General features: G+C 34.0%; 1 pseudogene; it reads left to right on the top strand.

Moving 5' to 3' along the window:
• Window positions 1-3,101: 3,101 nt before the first annotated feature.
• LOC132637535 (probable pectinesterase/pectinesterase inhibitor 51) lies at window positions 3,102-8,045 on the top strand (annotated as a pseudogene).
• Window positions 8,046-8,707: the final 662 nt, after the last annotated feature.

Raw genomic sequence — 8,707 nt, 5'->3', positions numbered from 1 at the left:
CCCTGAACTATGTGAAATTGAGCGGATTTGTCCGTCCTCCATTCGTGCCCTTAGGTAAATAGAACCCACCAATCAACTTTCGAAGGCCATATTCGTTCACTCGCGCGTAGTTTGGGGGCATATTCGGCCCAGTAAAGTTCTTGAATTCCATATTGTTCCAGTAATAGATTTTTCTCGTTAGATTGAGTAAATTCTGAAATAGGTTAGCTCTCTTGTTTGATTTTCAGCCACTTCTCTCTCTTATTTCTTTCATTTTCTTATGAAATGTCAGAATGCTTGAGTTCTCCAAATAGTCGTAGTAAGAACTATGGATATGGAGTTGCTGCTTCCATTTGACATCATGGACTGCATTGAATCCTAAGAGACATTTGTCAGGTGTCATAAGGCTGTTGTAAGTTTTCTCTTTTTCCTTGTGATTTTTTCCAGTAGATTTGGATCGTAGATGTTGATGGATTTGTAACCGATTTTTGTTGTCATGTTTATGTTTTGTTGCAAAAAATAACGTGTGGATACTAGGAATCAGAAGACGATGAATTTCTACCAAACGCGATTGTTGTCATCAACAAATTAAAAAGGAAAAATGATGCTCGTCTTAGTAAAACCAATCTTTTAAGGAGTGTAAACACTCTTGAGCTTGAAAACATAAATTTAAATGAATTAGTAGCTAACTTTCAGACTTCTTCATCTATTGATAATGATGGAAGGCTTGGAAATATGAGAGAAAACATATTTCTTATGTTATTGGGTTGCTTTGTAGGGTTTGTGGTTAGTCACATGTTATGTGGGAAGACCTTGGAATGATGGATGTAATTGCATTTGGTTGTTTTAGATGTATAATTTAGATGCACTATAATGGTTGGATGGATTGTAATTGCAAATGTTTTTGATAGTTTGGAATGCAATGACACTATGTAATTTAGTTCCATGTAATTACTCCCTCCGTCACATAATAAGTGTCACCTTAGCAAAAAAAAAATTGTCCCATAATAAGTTTCACCTTAAGATACAAATGCATATATTGACTAGTTTTTTCCATCTTTGTCTTTGCACAAAAAAATGACAAGTTTCGTTATTCAAGGCCAAAAGTTGGATTCACAATGTCAAATTTTAGTTTTCACGTGAAAATAAAAGTTTTGGCCTATGAAAAATAGGATTAATAAGAGGTAAAAGAAATAGTAGTACTCTAAATGATGATGGTTGGATTTCAAATGTCAAAAGATGATCTACTTATGCATGCTCTAATCATTAAGAGAAAAAAATATTTTTTTTACATAAGGGTAATTTAGTAAACTTTACACTTCATCATTGGTTTCGTAATATGCGTCCTTTTTTTTTTTTACTAATTTTTTTATTAAAATGACACTTATTATGAAATGAAGAGAGTATTTATTTTAGTTTCAAAATGCAGAACTTCACTGTGCCAAATATGCCCTAGACTATGCGCGAGTGAAAAAATATGACCTTTTTCATTCCAAGAATAAAGCTAAAGCTTGATTCAATCTTCTTCGGTTTTTCTTCCTTGAATTGCGATTCTGATTGGCAGTCATGATTGCTTTAGTCTTGTCTTGAGTCTTGTTTCCCTTAATTAAGAGTCTTTGTTGCCTTCCATCTTTGGGCAATATCTTGACAACAACTGTAATATTCCCCTTTTCTCTGACGATGTTTTATTTATTGGTATTTCCCTCAATTTCTCAAATTGATTTCTATTGTCTTCTGTGTTGTTTTTTGATTGAAGCTCGACTTTCTTTGTGTGACTCCTCTTTTGCTGCTTGATTGTTAATGCCTCTTTTTCATCTGCAAGAAAATATTCACACTGTGATCTATTTACTTCTTGTCATTATTGAAAGTAAGTGCTTATAAAATTAGTCTTAAATTCCGAGGTAGATTCTGTATTTAGTCAAAGAAAAAAGGAAATATCTTTTTATCTTAAAACAACTAATTAATTAGTTAAAAAGGGAAAGCTATTCCAAAACTATTGAGATTAAAAGGCGGAAAACTTGCGTGCTTCGTCTTTAGTTAGATGGCCTTATCAGTTACTCTCTTTGTATTAAATTATTTGTATATACTCTCTCCGTTTCAATTTATGAAGACTTTTTTGGGGGAGAATCACTCGGCGCGGGGCTACTTCACGAGCCGCTACTAATAATCGAAAAGGTTAACAGCGAGTTACCCATTTGACTGGGCATGAAGTTTAAAAAAGTAGAGAAGACTTTTAAACTTATAATGTAAATGAGTCATATATATTTGTGTGGCTATAAATTATTGCATAAAGGTAAATTATTTTCAAATATAGAAAGAGATCATTCTTTTAAGCATGATCTCTAAAGGTAAATTTTGTGTGATAAATTGCATAAAGGTAAATTGTTTCCTAATAAGGAAATTTATTCACATAAATTGAAACAGAGAGAGTACATTTTTTAATCGGTTTTAAAAAGATACAATGGCATATTCAATTTTAAACTTCTTATATCACCTTACTGAAATCATTTATAGTCACAATAAATATTTATGACTGATTTAAATTATAATTTTTTTTTATTTTAAAATTTTGTATTATCAAATTGCAATGCCACATAATTGGTACACACTAAACAGTATCCTCCAAACATAGATATAGAAAAGTTCTCTCTTAGTAAACCCGTGAAACCAGCTTCCACACTCACTAATAGCCTGTTTGAACAAGTTTATTTTTCTCCAAAAAAATAAGATTTTTGATCAAGTTTTTGAGAAAAAATAAGTATTCTCTAGGGAGTAGCAGATGCAGTATTTAAGAAGCTAAAAAATGTAGCTTTCCCCCAAACACTTTTTTGAAAAACACTTTTAAAAAAAATACACTTAAAAACACTTTTTAAATGTTTGATCAAACGCTAATTACTGTTTAAAAGTATTTTTTAAATTTAATTGGCCAAACAATTTTTTTCACAAAAAGTACTTTTAATTTTTTTTCTTTTCAAAATAAGCTAATTTTAAAAATTTGATCAAACAACTTATAAACACTGTCATCATATTTGTAGTTATTCCATCCCTTGTCCATAATAATTCAAGATTTCGTACAGCTTGTTTCACTCCGAAATTTACTAGAAAACAGAAAACCCTATAAAAACCCCAACCTTTTAGCTCACATTGTCCAAACCAAACCATTTTGTCAATTGAAATTTGTCCTCATTTTGATGGAGTCCAATTCCCCTCTAATACTCCTCACCTTCTTTCTCCTCTTGTTAATGTCTGCCTCCTCCCGCAACCACCATTCACCCATTTCCCCGAAAGCTCATCCGTTAGAAATTCAAGAAGCTTGCAAGGCCTCACGTGATCCGTCGTCATGTGAGGCTATATTAGTACAACACTTGCCATCCAAACTAACGATACCCCAAATCATCCAATCAGCTTTAGGGGTCTCTTTTGAGAACCTTAAGGAAGCTCAGTCAATGGTGAAGAATATCATGGACGCTTCCACAGGGAATCTAAACCGTACCAATGCAGCAAAAGACTGTATTGAGGTGCTCGGGTATTCAGAATACAGGCTGAATCTCACGGCTCAGGCCTTGCCACGTGGCGGCAAGATCATAAAAGATGCTCGTGCCTGGATGAGTGCTGCCATGGTGTACCAGTATGATTGTTGGTCCGCTTTGAAGTATGTAAACGGGACGTCTCAGGTAGGGCTCACCATTACTGTACTGGAATCATGTGAATTCAGTATTTTTGATGCGTAGAATAAGTTTATGTGTAAAAATTCACCAAAATTGTATTAAATCAATAGTAATTATGAACCCCTCACTTTTAAAATATAATGAGTTCATGAAAAAAATTGAACTCATAGAGTTTAAGCAGAGCTTGGCCATCGAAACCAAAATATTATCACTTTATTTAGAATTTTTTGAAGTTGGAGTTGAAGATAGAATTGTGTTTGATTACAGTTTTTTTGTAAAGAATATTTGGTTATTTGAATGTTTTGAAAGTGAAAAAATAAAAAAAAAAGAGAAAATAGAGTTTTAAGAGTTTTTCAAATTTGAAATTTGATAGCCAAACGTTGATTTTTAAATAAAGTGAATAATCTCATGGCTAAACGCGTCTTAAATCTTGAATCCATCTCTGATCTCAGGTAAATGAAACGATGGCGTTTCTCAACTCTTTGATCGGGTATAGCAGCAATGCACTAGCCTCTAGGGATGATGGTGAATTACGACTACTTCGGGAACAAAACCGGGTCCTGGACCCCACCCAAGACAGAACGGGATGGGTTCTGGGAAGGTGCTGGTGGGTCAACCGTGCCGGACTTCAAGGGCGGGGTACAGACAGGGCTGAAACCAAATGTGACAGTGTGCAAGGCTGGTGGTAGTTGTGATTATGAGACGGTGCAGAGGGCAGTGAATGAGGCCCCGGAAAATGAGGTAAGGGGGCGGTTCGTGATATGGATCAAAGCCGGGTTGTATGACGAGATAGTTCGGGTCCCGTTGGAGAAGAGGAATTTGGTGTTTTTGGGTGATGGCATTGGGAAAACTGTCATTACCGGGTCTAGGAATGTTGGCCAGTTGGGTTTTTCTACTTATGAATCTGCAACTGTTGGTAAGTGAATTACTGGATATTGTTCTTTCATTTTTGTCTATTGAGCTGTTCTTGTGGCTTGTAGAGGCTGTTTGGATTGACTTATTTTAGGTGCTTATTGGATTTTAAGCTCTTTTTTTGCTTTTTAAGATGTTTAGGTAAAATAGAAAGTACTTTTAAGCATTTACTTTTAGATTTTAAAAGTATAAAAATAAATCAAAAATCAAAAGTTGAATATTTCTAACTTATGGCTTTTAGCTTATAAATCAATTTTAAAAAAACCAATCCAATCACCTCCGTAATCTATTCTTTTCCATCAAAGGTAGGTGTAAGATATTCCTTGGAGAAAAAAAAATACTATTAAAATCACTTTTGTTTCTTTTAGGAGTCAAATATCATTCAACTATTGTTATTTCCCTCAAAAAATACTTAACATCACAAAAGCCTCATTCTCTCTTAATTGACATGTCATGTCATATTAAAATCTTATTTGACATGTCATGTCATATTAAAATCTTATTTTTTAATAATAAACCTATTTAACTCATATTTATCATACCTACTTAAACCCAATTTAATCCATGTCTTATACCCAAGTTTAGACTCGGTTTTAAAAAAAAAAAAATCCAAAGACGCAACTTTTTCCTTCATCCCGCTCCTACTGTTTGCATGATTTTCTTCGGACGCTTGTTAGCATTTTTCGCTTGAGAAACACATGATTAACAGTAATTTTTATAATATATATTCCTAAATTTATGCCATGTAGAGCTAAAATAAAAGATATTGAAAATAAAATAAGAAAAACAGAGATAAAAGATTTACTGTTTAACAAAACAAAGAGCAAAAGAAAGCATTTAAATCAACAGTTGGAGCAACTCGGTTCAATTACCAATTCCTCTTCTGTAATTAATCTCTTAGCTTTAATTTCATTTTTTCCCTTATGGAGTATGTTTTATGCTGATTCTATTAATTGAAACGGATTAATTAACTCTTTTTCTTTCTTTATTTTTTTGGGTTTTCTTTCTTATTCCATGTTGATGAAAGAAATACTTAAATCCTTTTTTCAGTAGCCGATTGGGATAATAAGTGTTTAATCATCTTAATGGAGTTGGGACAATCACATGTGACACTTTAATGGATGCATTTAGCAGCCGGATGAAGGAAAAAGTTATGTCTTTGGATTCTTTGATCTAAAATCGGGTATAAGACATGAATTGGATTAGGTTAAATGGGTATGATGTATATGAGTAAATAGGTTTATTATTAAAAAAAATAGAATTTTAATATGACATGACATGTCAACTAGGAGAGAATGAGATTTTTGTGGTGTTTAGTATTTTTTAAGGAAAAAAATAATAGTTGAATGATATTTGAGTCCTTAAAGAAACAAAAGTGATATTAGAAGACGATTCTCAATACTTGAGTGACCATTTAGGGAATTGACTCGTAAGCAGTACTAATACATTTCAAATATCTATTATGTATTCAAAGCTCACTAGCTGTGGTCCAATAAATTTGTCAAACTGCTAGTATTGCAGTAATATGCGTCCGATCGGTTTCCAAATTCATTATTTTCAAACATATGGTTGATAAATGAGGCTGTGTTGCAGTGGCGGAGCCACTCATGGTCAAGGGTGGTCACTTGCACACCCTTGGCTGGAAAATGGTACTAGCATATAGATTAGATATTATAGTTAGCTGGATATAAATTAAATTTTGAACACCCTTAAAATAATTGAGATAGATAACTTAGAGGTAAAGAGTGTTCAATTTTACCTAAAAGTCAGGGTTTAAGGCTTACGTCAAGTGCTAGTGATCTTCTTTCTTTAAAAAAAAACATACAAACATTGTCTAAAGGTACTTGGTTGATTTGTATTTGCATTTATTTTCTTCCATGTTCTGACTAAGTTTATTTGTCTTTGAGTTATGATTTGATATTTGGTTTATTCCTATGTTGGTTTGGAGTTACGTTAGACTCATTTAGTTTTTCTTCTTTCCTTCCTATTTTCTAGAAAAGAAGAAGACGTATTGTTAAAAAGAAGACAACGAGATCTAATAGCAAGTTAGTTAACACTTATTTTGCTCTTTTTTTTTTAATTGCTTCTGTGAACATTTTAATTATCCAATTTTGTTCTCTTTTTTTTTTTTTTTCAAAGAAAATTAGTTGAAGATCACGAGACATTTCGAATAAAAGAAGACCCCGTTTATTTATTATCCTTATCTCTCGCTTTGTAACATTCTCGGAATGCCCCTTGTTGTTCTCCACTTGTGGGATTACGCACACTGGGTATATTGTTGTCATTTGATATTGTAATCACCGTAAGAGTTTTCTAGCAATGAAATTTATGAAGAATAACTTGCGAAATCAAATGGACCATAAATTTTTAGGTGGGTGTACGGTGATGATGTTAAAATTTTTTTGTTGCACTCATTCATCGGAAAAAAATATATACTCATCAACATTTGAACAATCTTACCAAAATTTCTGATTCCGCCACTGCTGTGTTGTAGCACCTTGTTACTACTCTACGAGGTTGTTCACGCTAGCGTGATGTTTAATACTTAAGGATTGAAATGATAAAATCTAAATAACATTTGTTGCTTTCTGAGCTGCTGTGCTACATTACTATTTGCTAGTTGTTATAGTTGTGATGTTCATTTTTCTAACACAGGAGTTTTTGGTGATGGATTCATGGCCAGTGGCATCACAATCCAAAATACAGCAGGTCCAGATACTCACCAAGCTGTAGCATTCCAATCCGATAGTGACCTTTCGGTCATTGAGAATTGCGAATTTCTTGGCAACCAAGACACCCTTTACGCCCATTCTATGCGCCAATACTACAAGTCATGCCGCATACAAGGCAATGTCGACTTCATTTTTGGGAACTCCGCTACCTTCTTCCATGATTGTGATATCCTTGTTGCTCCTCGCCAACTAAATCCCGAGAAGGGAGAGAACAATGCTGTTACAGCTCATGGAAGAATAGATCCCGCGCAATCAACTGGATTCGTCTTCCAAAACTGTTTAATAAATGGAACTGCAGATTACATGACCTTGTACTATAGCAAGCCTAAGGTACATAAAAATTACCTCGGAAGGCCATGGAAGGAGTATTCCAGGACAGTCTTTATACAGTGTACATTGGAAGCTCTTGTTAGTGCCGATGGATGGATGCCCTGGAACGGCGATTTTGCTTTGAGTACTCTTTACCATGGAGAATTTGGAAGTACGGGTCCCGGAGCTAATGCAACAGGACGGGTGCCATGGAGTAGCCAAATACCGGATGAACATGTTGGCTCATACTCGGTACAAAATTTCATTCAGGGTGATCAGTGGATTCCTACATCTTCTTGATTAATGGTGTAATCTAAAGTAGTTAGCTAGCTAAAAGTCAAGTTCAAGATCGTCTTATGAATTACAAATATATTAACCTCTTGTATAATTGCGGGAAGACTTCGGAAGTTTTTAATATAATAGCTTTCCTAAAGCTTCAATTCAATCCTGTTTAGTAGTCATACAAGCTCTTGTTATTGACAAAAGGAGAAGTTGTTTCTTGAAGGTTCCATTTGATGAGGTAAAAGGAGTTATGGGTCAAGCCTTGCCCACTCTTATATTTTTTAAATGTAGGTCTGTTGAGCTCATTTTTTTTTCCTGACAAATACGTGATGGTAATGGTGTCCCATTTTCGGAAAAGGTGAAGTAATTAGGAGGGAGAGAGTATGAAATACTAAAAAGAAGTTACTTGATTAATCAAAGAAACAAAAAAGAAGGTAAAGACAAGACTAGCGTGTTGAAGAGTGGAATCGGAAGTTGCAGGTTTCATTTTAACTTGTCCACTTACAAATGCTGTGTGAGCTTTGTCAATCTTCGACAATAGTGCGTTTCGTGGTTTCACTTATCAACCATACTTCTTTGTCGTCACCCAAACATCTAAAAGTTTGGGGAAATACATTTTTAGGCGTTTATTAAAGTTGGAGAAACAAAAAGTTTTGTTTTACTTTGTTTTTTTTAGTCCGTTTAAAAAAATAATATTTTTCTTATAACTTTTTAATGTCAACTTTTTACATGCCATGTTTAACACTAGAGCTGTCTGTATACCGTAAAAATCGGATAGACTTGTATCCGAGGGAAACCGGAGCAAAGGATAGAACTAAGGGGTCT

The sequence above is a fragment of the Lycium barbarum genome, chromosome 1 (genome assembly GCF_019175385.1).
Source record: "Lycium barbarum isolate Lr01 chromosome 1, ASM1917538v2, whole genome shotgun sequence".
Lineage (NCBI taxonomy): Eukaryota > Viridiplantae > Streptophyta > Magnoliopsida > Solanales > Solanaceae > Lycium > Lycium barbarum.
The sequence above is the reverse complement of the archived record's forward strand: the minus strand, read 5'-3'. Positions and strand labels throughout refer to the sequence as shown.